A 13,002-nucleotide genomic window follows, 5' to 3' on the forward strand; every position below is an offset into this window, starting at 1 on the left:
AAATAAACTAAAACAGCTATTTTTTCTTGACTGAAAGTACTGCCTAAGAAAGAATTTTAATTTACTTTCAACTATCAAAGATATTGTTTTAATTATAGCACAGAAGAGCAAAGTAACAACAAAAATCAATCTCTGAATTTCTAAGAGGATCATTAAGGTTGTTCTAAGTCTGTATGTCTGAAATTATATAATATGGATTTTAATGTTATTTGAACTTTCCATTTAAAAAGCATTGGCCCTATAAGCAAAACCCACCACAGATAATGACTTTTCATTGTAGTTTTTCACATGGTTTGTAGTATCCATTCAAACCTCATGATGAACGGATATCTGGATTTTTATTTCCCCAGTAAGCTAGTAGCGAATTACACTTTTGAACAGTTCGTAACTTAACATTTTTAATTTTGACATAGCATTCATGAAGAAGAATTCCATTTGCTGCCGACAGGTAGCGCTGTACTTTCCAATAGGTCTTGTGAATACATTTCGGTCAGCCCAGGGCATGCTTAGGTAAACTGTCTCACCTAACACCACAGCCCTTGTCGCTTACGGTAAAGATAAAGTGGCGAGCTTAGAGTAAAGGCTCAGCAGGGAGGTGGCTCACTCTGGAAATGGTACTGGATGGTACTAAGAACGTGTCATTGGTTTCAAGTTGTATTTCTCTTTCTTGGAGTAAGATCTTGCAAGAGAATAATAAAGAGGCACAAAATAAGGGCAAATAAAAATGATCCAATATGGAAGTTTAGGGATCTTAAACAAGATCCTCCCATCTGTAGAGGTGACCATTCTAGATAGGTGAAACATATCCCAATTTTTAAAAAATCAAACCTCTGGGGAAGAAATATCGTGAGTTACCACACTAGTAAGTAATGGCTCTTGCTATGTGTTTCCTAAATTCCTTCCATAGTACTTCATTGTGCATGTCCTTTTCTTTAGTCACCCATGGAAATGAAGCCCCTGGTTAGAGGAGATCAAGATTGATCAAGATTGACCAGACAAGATGTCTGGTCATCATTTTTTAAATAAGAAATTTTCATAGGCTTATGATAGGTCTTGTACATAAACATTTTCTTCTCTATAATGAATAATCTTACTTCCTTGCATCTTTCCTCATCTCCTCTGATTTCAAAATCCCGTGTTCATTTGTGAGCTAGAAGAAGCAATAGGCAAAGGATTAAAAGTTAGGGCTCTAGTTACATTCCTGCCACATACTATGCCGTTGGATGAAACATTTCAACCTTTCTGAGTTTCATCATTAATAAAGTGTTGAACTTTGGACAGATTTATCTCTGAGTCTAGCTCTAAAACCAAAGTTCTGATACTTCCCAGAAATCGAGCTAGTTCTTCCAGGTTAGTTAGGGAATTTAGAACTGGACACAGCATGCTGATGTTAAATATAGAAGTTAGATCACCATGTGACTTACTTTATTATTATTTCTGAATCCTAGTCTCACAATGATGTTTGTAAGTTGTTGGACTTCAGTGGTAAAAGAATCATGTGATTATTCATGTTAACCTCAAGACTTTTTCCTGCTAATTTTGTTCATCCTTATTAGCTTTGAAAAAATGTTTAGCTTTGTTTTTAAGGGTATCAGCTGAAGATTTACCTAAATAACACTCATTTTGTTTGCTACTGATTATTCCTCCAACATATTATTTCATTATTATAACCTGGGCAACCATGGACTAGCTAACCTTTCCATCTGACAGTGCATCATTTGCTCCCTTAATTATATTTCTCACAGATCACTAAGGAAAATATTTAGCAGTATCAGAGCTGGTGCTGGTTCCATACAATTGCCACCAGTATTGACTCTGATCCTCTGATAAGTTCTTTCTGCATAGTAACCATAAGTTGTGTGACTCATCCTGAGCCTATGTTCCCAACTGACTTATTTTCCTCTCCCTGTTTATTTATGTTTAGCGTATATGCATTCTATTGATATGCTTCCTTTGACAGACAGAAAAGCAGTCCAAGTTGATAGGATGAATCCTAGGAACCTGCTTAGGTAAAAGAAACTTAGCATGGCAGGAACATGAAAAAATAAAGGCAACCCCAAAATCGTAGCCCAACTGAACTGTATCATTTACTATATTAAATGTAAATGGGATAAAATCTCCAGGTAAAAACAGAATTATCAGAACAGAAAATAATACAAACCCAACTGTATGCTGACAATATAAAGCACACTTTAAATGTAGAGTCATAAATAGTTTAAAAATAAAAAGATAAGGGGAAAAAACCACCATCCAGACACTAATCAAAAGAAAGCTAGTTTGACTGTATTTATGTCAAAATAGGCTTCAAATAAGAAGTATTACCCAAGATAAGGAAGGATATTTTATAATAATAAAAACTGAATTTGTAAAAACTACTAATATGGCAATTTTGAATATAATACAGCTAATAACAAAGCTTCAAAGTAAATGAAACACAAATTGACAGAAACATATAGGGAAATAATCACAATCATCATGGGAAACTTTAACAGCCAACTGTCTGCAGTTGATAAATAAATTTTTAAAAAGTCAATAGCAATATATAAGATTTGAATGGCACTGACAACAAGTTACCTAAAAGACTTTTCTAGAATACCACATCTGACAGATGCAGAATATACATTCTCTTCAAGCATATGTGGAATATTAAACACAAAGACAATATGCAGTCTATTAAAGACTTTCAATATATTTAAAAGGATTGAAGTCAGAGTATTTTATCTCACCCCAACAGAATTATATTAGAAATCAATAACAAAAAGATATCAATGAATTCCTCCAAATATTTGGATATTAGGAAATATTTCTAAATGATTCACCGACCAAAGAAGAAGTCACAAGAAAATTTAGAAAATATTTTGAATGGAACAATAAAAACATACAACACATTGAAATTTGTAAGTTGCAGCTAAGAGTGCTTAAAAGGAAGGTCATAGCTTTAAATACTTATATTAGAAAAACAAAAAAATCTCTATAATTAATTATCTACCCTTTCACCTAAAATTATAGAAAAACAACTTAAGCCCCAAGTAAGCAGAAGAAAGGACATAATAAAGGTAAGAGCAGAAATCAATGAAATGAATCTCAAATAATAACAAAGTTAACATTTGGAAGAACTGAAAATTGGTTCTTTCAAAAAAATTAATTCAATTGAAACCTCTATCAAAAATTAATCAAAAACAAATGATAGGGAAAAAATACCAAAATCAAGAATGAAAGAAGGGCTAGCCCCATCAATCCTATAGACATTAGAAGAATAATAAGAAAATACTATGAACAGCTCTGTGCCAACAATTTCAACAATATAGATGTAGACAAATTCCTTGAAAAACGTTATTTCCAAAATGGATACAAGAAGAAATATATAACCTGAATAAAAATATCTGTGTTATAGAAATTGAATTTGTAGCCCTACGTTGGGACCCAAGTGCTATAGGCTGATGGAAGGCGGGCAGTGGGGATATGGTTCTTCCCACTAATCTAAAATACAATCAGAGTCATAGGCCATGTACTGTAAAGCTGTTCAAGATCTCAGACATCATCTAGGTCAGCTCTCTAGTTTTACAGGTGGAGAAATTGACATCCAGAGAGGTTAAATATTTGCCCATGATCACCAAGCTAGTTAGTGGTAATCAAAATATCCATATTTCTAACACTATGTGAAATCATTATATGGGCATATCTCTCACACTTACAGTTACTTGCTGTTTTCAAAGTTCAAAAGTGAGTGGCCCATTGGCGCACACATTCTTCAATCTCCCTCAATCCCTTTAAGACTTCATCTGATAGATACTCGAACCAGCTTTAGAACAGAAGGGAAAGAGTGTGTAACTATGCCCAAGTCCATGAGGGCTGGCTCATAACTGAGAAAGAGTTTTATGACAAGGAACTGTGTTTCAGTTTCTTCCAGTCACTTCTCCATAGAGGTTTTAAGACCAGAGCAGGGAATGCAATGCATCATTGAATTGAACCATGAGGTGAACACAACCGTTCATTTGCATTGAGTTTAAACATAGTAATTTCATTGGGCTTAAAAAAAAAAAAAAAAAAATGTGAGGGTCATTTATATTTTCAAGATGTAAGCAAAATTTTACCCTCCAAAATATAACCTCATTGTTTTTACTCCTGTGTAATTTTAGAAAACCTAGAGACCATGTTTTTTCTCCTAGATTTCTTTTGAAGACTGGGTCCACCATCTGATGATCTGTTTATATTTTAATGCAAACTGACTTTCCTCATGGTAATAAACAGTGTCACAGGACTGTGGGGGGGGGGGGGAGAATAGTGGATATCGGGGGCCTGGAATTACCCATATCATTGACCCTCAGAAGGACTTCCTCTCTTATCCTTGCACCAGACATTTTGGACTATTATAGAACAAGATTTTGTTTCCAGAGTTTCCCTCGTCATTCACCTCGATGTGTTTCAGAGTCCTGCGAGAATTTCTGTCAGCACCAGTCAGTTTAGGAAGCCTCAGGAGGTCATACAGTCCATGGACAGCTCAGTAGGTGAGCTCCAGAGAATTGCAAAGTCTGCTGATTCCCTTTCCTCCAAATCTTTTGACCTGACTTCCAGGCCCTCTGACTGAGAGGTGTAGGCTAGGTAGCACTCCCCAAGACTGCTAAAAATAGGAACAGAGAACTCAGCAGGGGAGGTGGGGAGCAACACTGTGAATTTGTGTATGTATATGGAAGGCATCATTTCTGGAACGTTTCCAGGATATATTAATTGGGCAATAGTTAGTCAGCTTTTTGGGAAAATGAATCAAAGTTGAATGCCTTCCATTGTACATTATAATAAATAAGCCTCTCTTTAGGATGCTAATACTAGCCTTTCTTTCTAGTTCTTGTTTTTTAATAAAAATAAATACATTCATATTTTCCCTAATTTTCTTCTTTTCTCATCATGGCAAGATTTATGATGTACTTTGAAATTTGGTTTCAAATGTCTGTTTTAATTATATATGAACCACCATAAGTGCCTTGGTTCCAATGTGTTAAGAGACTTTAGCAACCTTGTCTAATATGAATCTAGACATCTATGTAGGACTTGATGACAAGGGGGACTCCTGAGAATAGTCATTGGATTGAGTCCATAGCATCGCTGTGACAGTGTGGAAGCACCATGGGGCATTTTCAGAAGCAGCATGGAGGCTATAAGCCAGAACAAAGTGCACTGGCATAAATCCTCAGTAAATATTTATTAAGATCAATGGCTACATACAATGTGCTGATGGTAGCCTTTTGCTCTCAGTTATAATTAAGATGAATTACATTATTGATGTATTAGGACCTCCTCTTTGCCTTTAAAGCACAGGACAGGACTTTTTTTTTTCCAAGATAACTTACATATCTTGCTAGTTACCAGACACTGCGCCAGTGCTTGCTCATAATGCTTGCTCATTCTTTTAACCTATAGCCAGTCTGTAGTGGTTTGGTGACAATGATGTGACCCACAGAGAAGTCTTGGTTAAGTGCCAGGATCAGATAGCTGTGAATCATTTGACCTCTACTCATGTGGACGGTTTGAAGGCACTAATAGTTCATAATCACATTCAACAGCTCTCAATGAGTAATAGTCAGCATTGGTAAAAAGCGGGGCCTCTTAGAGAGGATTCCTTGAAGGTCAGAGGGAAGAAGGAGGACCCAGAGGACCCTCAAGACTAGAAGATGTTTATAGAAGGCAAGATTCTTGTTGGCCAGGGGTAAAGGAATAATCTTCTTCTCTCTTATATATGTTTTCAAAAATTGGTAGTTGCAAGACTTTATCTAAACCTTCATTGTCTTAGATATTCTTGAGTACTATTTTGGGTACATTTTCCAGAATGCCCTCTTCCCTCAAAGTAGTTTCCTTCAAAGCAAAGAATAAGATTTGGAGTTTTAACTTACACCTTGGAAGTAAAGAATATTTAACTGAAAGCATCTTTAAAGAAAAGAACATAAGACATATTGAATAATTCAATGAAAGCAAATGAAATAATTTTGCTCCATTCCTGCAACAAAAAGGAAGAGAGAATTTATATTGTCATATTTTTTACAGCCTTTAACAGTCATAAACTCTTTGATAAGTACTGTGTGCTGTGTGCTATGAGGTCACTTCAGTTATGTCTGACTCTTTGTGACCCCATGGACTGTAGCCTACTAGGCTCCTCTGTCCATGGGATTTCCAAGGCAAGAACACTGGAGTGGGTTGCCATTTTCTACTCCAAGGGATCTTCCCAACCCAGGGATCAAACCCATGTCTCCTGTGTCTCCTGTGGATTCTTTACCACTGAGTTTATGATCTGAAGTACTAAATCCACTCTGCTGAAGTCAAATCAGTTGTCAAAAGGAAACATCTCTCATCCCTAAAAACCTGGTCTGGAGTGGTGATCCTCAAATTCTGGGTCTAGAATCACTAGTGATCCATTATAATCTTTGTTCATGGATCATTCATGATTCAAATTCTATTACAATCCCATCTAAAGCACTTAACTTTTAAATAAATATTACAGACTGAGAAACAGACCCAGACATCTTTTTATAGGTTTGTCATCAAAATTGTTGCAATTCAACTACTAGTTCTAGGCACAGAAAACATCTGTGGACTTTATTTGTTGACTGGTTGGTTTTATTTACCAAAATAGTAACCTTCTGCCCAAACATAAATTGAAAGCTTCTGGTCAGCAAACTGAGGTTATTTAACTTGAAAATCTACTCTCTGTCTTTGTCTAAGTTAATGACTCCTTTCAAGTTGCTCTAGCCAATTATTTCCCATTTCCTCACTCTGAGCTCAGAAATAATAAAAGAGTGGTTACTAAGTGTTTTGTTTATAAGTTTGATCTAACAAGAACTGCCTTTTCAGTAAACAAACACTAACCTCAATGAAGTTTTCTCATTTCCTTAGTTAAAATATTTTAACATCAGGGACAACAATGTCTACAAAGGATTTTTCCAGAAATTTGATAGGTCATCTGTGACTCCATCTTTTTAGTCTTGGATTAAAATATTGAATGCCCCTTGACCATGGGCATAACCATAAGGAACTCAGTTCTGTGTATCTCACCAGATTGGCAACGAAGCTCTGGTCGTGTCTGAAAGATGGCCTCATTACTGTTCAGTAATAATCTTTGCTTTTCTTCGACTACTCTTGGAACACTAAAAATGATTTATCTTTTGAATATTGAATGCATGATTTCCAAAGACAACCATTTATAAAGAACTCATTCTTTTAAAGTTTTTTCTTAGGGAAGTTCCTTAAATAGTTTTCATATTGCACTGGCAAACTGATATAGAGTATATTTGCATGTTTAGTAGTATCAGTGAGTCTTATCATCCTGTGTTGATTCTTTGAATGTTAATCTTTTGTTCTAGCCCCAGGAGATCCTGAATTATAAAAGAAGTGTCATCAAGAATCAACGACACTGGAGCTTGGAAGGGGCAGTTGGAAAGAGCTATATGTGCCTTACAATATACAGAACCAAAATTGTGTGACCTGGGTTTCTAAAGAATGCAACAAATTCTTTGTCGAATTCTTTTCTGTAAACAGAGAAAAGGATAATCAGTTGGGCAATGACTTATTCCACATTCACACAGCTGTGTCATTTCCTGTCAGTTAAAGGGTGAGGGCTAAGTCCACACAGCAGCAGTAACTCATATTAGCATTCAGCATTAATGAGGAAAAGCAGGACCAAATTCTGCAACCTGGGCTAGAGTACCCTTACCAAACAGCCTACACAGCTTATTGCAATGCCCTTGATGGAACAAGCAGCCATAATTTTGAAATAAAAGATTCCTCTCCAAGAGGACAAATTCTTCCCAAATAACAAGTTCAATCCATTGACTTTTTATCAACCTTCTTTCCTCAATTCCTCTTTCTCCAAAAAAAAAAAAATAATAATAATAATAATTGCCTCCTATTTGGTTGATGTTACATAAGACTGTTTATTTATGTATGCAGAGTACATCATGAGAAACGCTGGGCTGGAAGAAACACAAGCTGGAATCAAGATTGCCGGGAGAAATATCAATAATCTCAGATATGCAGATGACACCACCCTTATGGAAGAAAGTGAAGAGGAACTAAAAAGCCTCTTGATGTAAGTGAAAGAGGAGAGTGAAAAAGTTGGCTTAAAGCTCAACATTCAGAAAATGAAGATCATGGCATCTGGTCCCATCACTTCATGGGAAATAGATGGGGAAACAGTGGAAACAGTGTCAGACTTTATTTTGGGGGGGGCTCCAAAATCACTGCAGACGGTGATTGCAGCCATGAAATTAAAAGACGCTTACTCCTTGGAAGAAAAGTTATGACCAACCTAGACAACATATTGAAAAGCAGAGACATTACTTTGCCAACAAAGGTCTGTCTAGTCAAGGCTATGGTTTTTCCAGTGGTCATGTATGGATGTGAGAGTTGGACTGTGAGAAAGCTGAGCACAGAATTGATGCTTTTGAACTGTGGTGTTGGAGAAGACTCTTGAGAGTCCCTTGGACTGCAAGGAGATCCAACCAGTCCATTCTAAAGGAGATCAGCCCTGGGTGTTCTTTGGAAGGGCTGATGCTAAAGCTGAAACTCCAATACTTTGGCCACCTCATGTGAAGAGTTGACTCATTGGAAAAGACTCTGATGCTGGGAGGGATTGGGGGCAGGAGGAGAAGGGGACGACAGAGGATGAGATGGCTGGATGGCATCACCGACTCGATGGACATGACTTTGAGTGAACTCTGGGAGACGGTGATGGACAGGGAGGCCTGGTGTGCTGCGATTCATGGGGTCGCAGAGTCGGACATGACTGAGCGACTGAACTGACTAACTAACATAAGACTAGCTGAGTGACCATCTCCAAAAAGGGACAGTTGTGAAAGTGGCACCCTTCAGTACAGAGCAGGTCACAATTTTTACACCCTGCTATTATTTTATATTAAACTTCATGTATCTGAAGCTACTTCATATCCACCATCGTTCAAAATTCTCAAACAGAATGCCTATGAGCCATACTCATATTTTCTGACATAATATCTCTGAAGACGTCCTGAACGTTTTCTTGTTCTTAAGTCATCTCTTGACTCTGTTGATGCCTGTAAGAGACCGGGGCTTCCTCCTCAGGACACACTTGCTCCTTCAAACACTTCTTCTGGAGTCTTAGGAAAGGCAGGCAACCATGAATAAACAATTAGGATTATGCCTTTACAATATTCCACTGTGAGCTCAGATCTCCATAAATACCTGAACCAGGCAGAGGGGTTGCCTGTTGTGTTTCTAAAGAAGAATGTTCAACAGTAGAGAGCACGTGGGTTTCTTAGCAGCCTTCTTGTGGGACTTAAAGGAGGCAGATAATATCATCGCCTTGTAGGGAGAAACTAAGGAAAAAAATTCAGTGTTTGCTCAAGGTCAGACAGTGCGTTCATTTAGCCGGGGCTAAAAGCCAGTGTCCTGACTTGTAGTCTGGTGCTCATAGAAATAACACAGAGCTATTGTTGTATATCAGGTCTATGCCATGCCTAGATGGCAATTCTCTTTCAATTAGCCCTCTCTCCACGCCTGGAATCAACCCTTTTTGTGTTAGATGGGATGTAGTATGAGAGGGGCTGCTTCTGTGTAATATGTAAAGAGTTCACCAGAGAGAAAAGAATTCTTAAGTTCGAACTTCTTAGGGCACCTGAATGCTGAATGTTCACGACATATTGAATATTAACCAATCCATATTGAAACGTTTGCTATTTTTTCTCTTCTCTTGAACCTAGGAGTTAATTAGAGAAAGGAGAGAGTAATAGGAAACAAGAAGAATAACAAAAGACAGGGCATGAGGTAATTCATGATTCCCTAGATGGGGCTACATGTCTTCCAAATGAGTGCTTTCCTTAGGGAAAACCTTTCACTGCAGTCTAAAATTTTAGTCTTTCCTAGGACTTTAGGTGGCGCTAGTGGTAAAGAACCTGCCTGTCAATGCAAGAAACATAATGAAATGTAGGTTCAATCCCTGGGTCAGGAAGATCCTTTGGAGGAGGGCATGGCAACCCACTCCAGTATTCTTGCCTGGGGAATCCCAGGGACAGAGGAGCCTGGCAGGCTGCAGTCCATAGAGTCACCGAGTTGGACACGACTGAAGTGACTTACCACACGAAGGACTTTAGGTTTCATTTAGATCCGAAAATCTCATTGAAGATAAGCAGTTTCATCAAAGTTTCATAGTTAGTGGAAGGAGAGGTGAAAATTTAGAACTGGAGCCATTCATTCATTCATTCAAATAATTAAGTCATTACCCTGCTTCACACTCTCCTGTGTCTGACTATCTGTTTCCCTTAGGATGAAATCCAAATTCTATGATCCTGTCTATTTTCTTCCTCCTTCAATGGTCCCACTGACTCCAGCCTTCCTTCTGTTCCTTGCACCTGCCCAGTTCTTTCCCTGCATGTAACTTTTTCACTGTCTGTCCCCTTCTCATAGCTGATTCCTTCTCACCATTGACGACTTAAGCTCGTTACAGAGGTGTTGCCAGGCCTCTGGGTTTGATCCCCACCTTCCTATGCTTCATCACACCATCCTGTTTGGTCTTCATAGAGCTTAGTGCATTCATTCTTATTTGTGCACTTGCTTACTTCTTTATTATCTTTTGTCTGGCATATGTGTGTGTGAGAGCAGCAGGCAGGCTGGCTTGTTTACTTTTATATCTATAGTCCCTAGAACAGTATCTGGCATATTGTTACTGTTGTTTACGTGCTAAGTCCTGTTCGACTCTTTTTGTGATCCCATGGACTACAGCCCGCCAGGATCCTCTGTCCATGGGGTTTCCCAGGAAGAATACTGAAATGGGTTGCTATTTCCTTCTCCAAAGGATCTTCCTAACCCAGGGATTGAACCCATGTCTCCTGCATTGGCAGGTAGATTCCACTGACCCCAGGGAAGCTCATCTTGCATACAGCAGGTGCTTAATAAATATCTGTTGAACTAAATGCAAAGTGAATTTTAAAAAATATTGAGTATCTACTACACACTGAATAGTAGAGACTCAGTGTGGAAAGAATTCTTACCCTAAAGAAATTTGAAGCCTGGTGACTTCGGGCAGTTGGGTTTCTACTCAATTACACAGCCGCTAAATTTCACTCAGCAACTGGCAGATTCCTAGAAATTCAGGTCACCTGATTTCCAAAATTGGTCTATGATTCCAGATTATTCATTAAAGTGATGAGGTCTCTCATTTTGCCTGGGCCAGATCCTATTTACAGCTGTTGTTCTGACCATCAATGGTACCTCCTTTTGCTCTCAAAGTTGTCCCAGCATATATGATGAATTACATGGTCATCTTACTGTCAGCCAAGTACTAATAATTCATAACTTATTGTTAGTTAGAGAAGTTTAACTACATAAACTTCATCAGTTCAGAAATGTGGAAGATCAAATCATATCTCCAGAAAGAAGCAACTTCCTAAGTTAAAACTCTGAGAAAAAAAGGTGGGGGGTAAATCTATTCTCTTAGCATCAATTAGTCAGTCCATTAACAAGGCCAGAATTTCCCAAGATATGTTCAACAATTCTGAGAAGTGCAAATAAGAGTTACGTGTGACATATTAAGTAAGGTTGAGGATTCTTTATGGTGTCAGAAACTACCCTGCAAACTTCACTTACATTTCCTCATCATTACTATTAGGATTTTACAGATGATGAAATTAAGGCTTTGAGAGGTTAAGTAACTCATCCAAGGTCACACAGATACACTTCTTTATGTTTTCCTGCTCCCAACCACTATGTTCATTGCTTCCCAAGCAAGTAAATATTTTGATAATTTGGGGGAATGCTGGGTTAAACTCTGTTGGCAGGCTACTTTTCTACAGAGCCTCTTACTGTTGTAATATATCAAAGGGCATGGTATATCTTCAAGGGGTGATACAGGCATAGTGTCTCCATCACTCACTGGGACATAAGACCCTTTTTGTGAGGACCCTTTCTGCAGTGCAGACTTTGGCTAGTGCTGCTTTAGGAACCTGAGCAGGGCCAGCAATCCCTTTTTCTGTAGGTCAGTTCTCTGTGTATATGAACACAGCCTTACAAACTGAGTCTGAGTTAGTCTTCCTTTGGGGAGCTCCAGTTTTCTTTGCTCTGAAAGGAAGAAGAGACAATCCTTAGATCCCTGAGGCTTCATGGCCCTAGGGTTAATACTTACATCTGTGCTTTTAACCATCTTTCATTGTGCCTTTTCACTCCCCATACTGAACTTTCTGATTTTTCACCTTATCTTCTCATTTACAAATCTAGAAATGTCCATCAGGAAACCTATACTTTTTTTTGGCTAATGTCCTTAGTACAATAGCTAAAACCTCTGCAAATTTTGTCGGTTGTAACAACATGGATGGACTTGGAGGATATTGTACTAAGTGAAGTAAGTCAGAGAGAAAGACAAATGTTGTATGATATCACTTATATATGAAACCTAAAAAATAAGCTGGTGAATATAACAAAAGAAACAGACTCAAAGATATAGAGAACAAACTAGTGGTTACCAGTGGGGAGAGGGAAGGGGAAGGAGCAAGATAGGGTTAGGGGATTAAGAGATACAAGCAACTATGTATAAATTGAATAAGCTACAAGAATACATTGTATAGCACCAGGAATATAGCCAATATTTAATAATAACTATAAATGATGCATAATCTTCAAAAATTGTGAATCTTTATGTTGTACACCTGAAATTCATATGATATTCTAAATCAGCTATACCTCAATTAAAAAATTATAAAAATGGGTGAAACCTTTTGATCACTTGGAGCACAGGAAATGAAGATGAGTAAAGAAGGACTTTTAGAGGGAAGAGAGAACAAATAGATGGCTATTTTTAGTCCTCTCTGAGACTTTCAGGTGGGTGGGTAGGGGGGGTGGATGTTGAGGCAGTGGAAATGGAGTGGTGGGTTGCACCTGCATTTTTAAGCTAAGCATATCTGCATTTTCCGGGTCAGTCAAGGGTGCTTTGATTTTAGGGAACGGGAGACTACTGATAAACGAATTAAAGGGCAGGGTCAGAATCCC

General features: G+C 38.0%; 1 long non-coding RNA gene across 1 annotated transcript in view; it reads right to left on the minus strand.

Annotated features, from left to right (window-relative positions):
- The window catches only part of LOC112582194, a 44,882-nt gene that overhangs the window by 28,925 nt on the left and 2,955 nt on the right, over positions 1–13,002 (minus strand). The window lies entirely within an intron of this gene.

This window comes from Bubalus bubalis, chromosome 2 (assembly GCF_019923935.1).
Source record: "Bubalus bubalis isolate 160015118507 breed Murrah chromosome 2, NDDB_SH_1, whole genome shotgun sequence".
Lineage (NCBI taxonomy): Eukaryota > Metazoa > Chordata > Mammalia > Artiodactyla > Bovidae > Bubalus > Bubalus bubalis.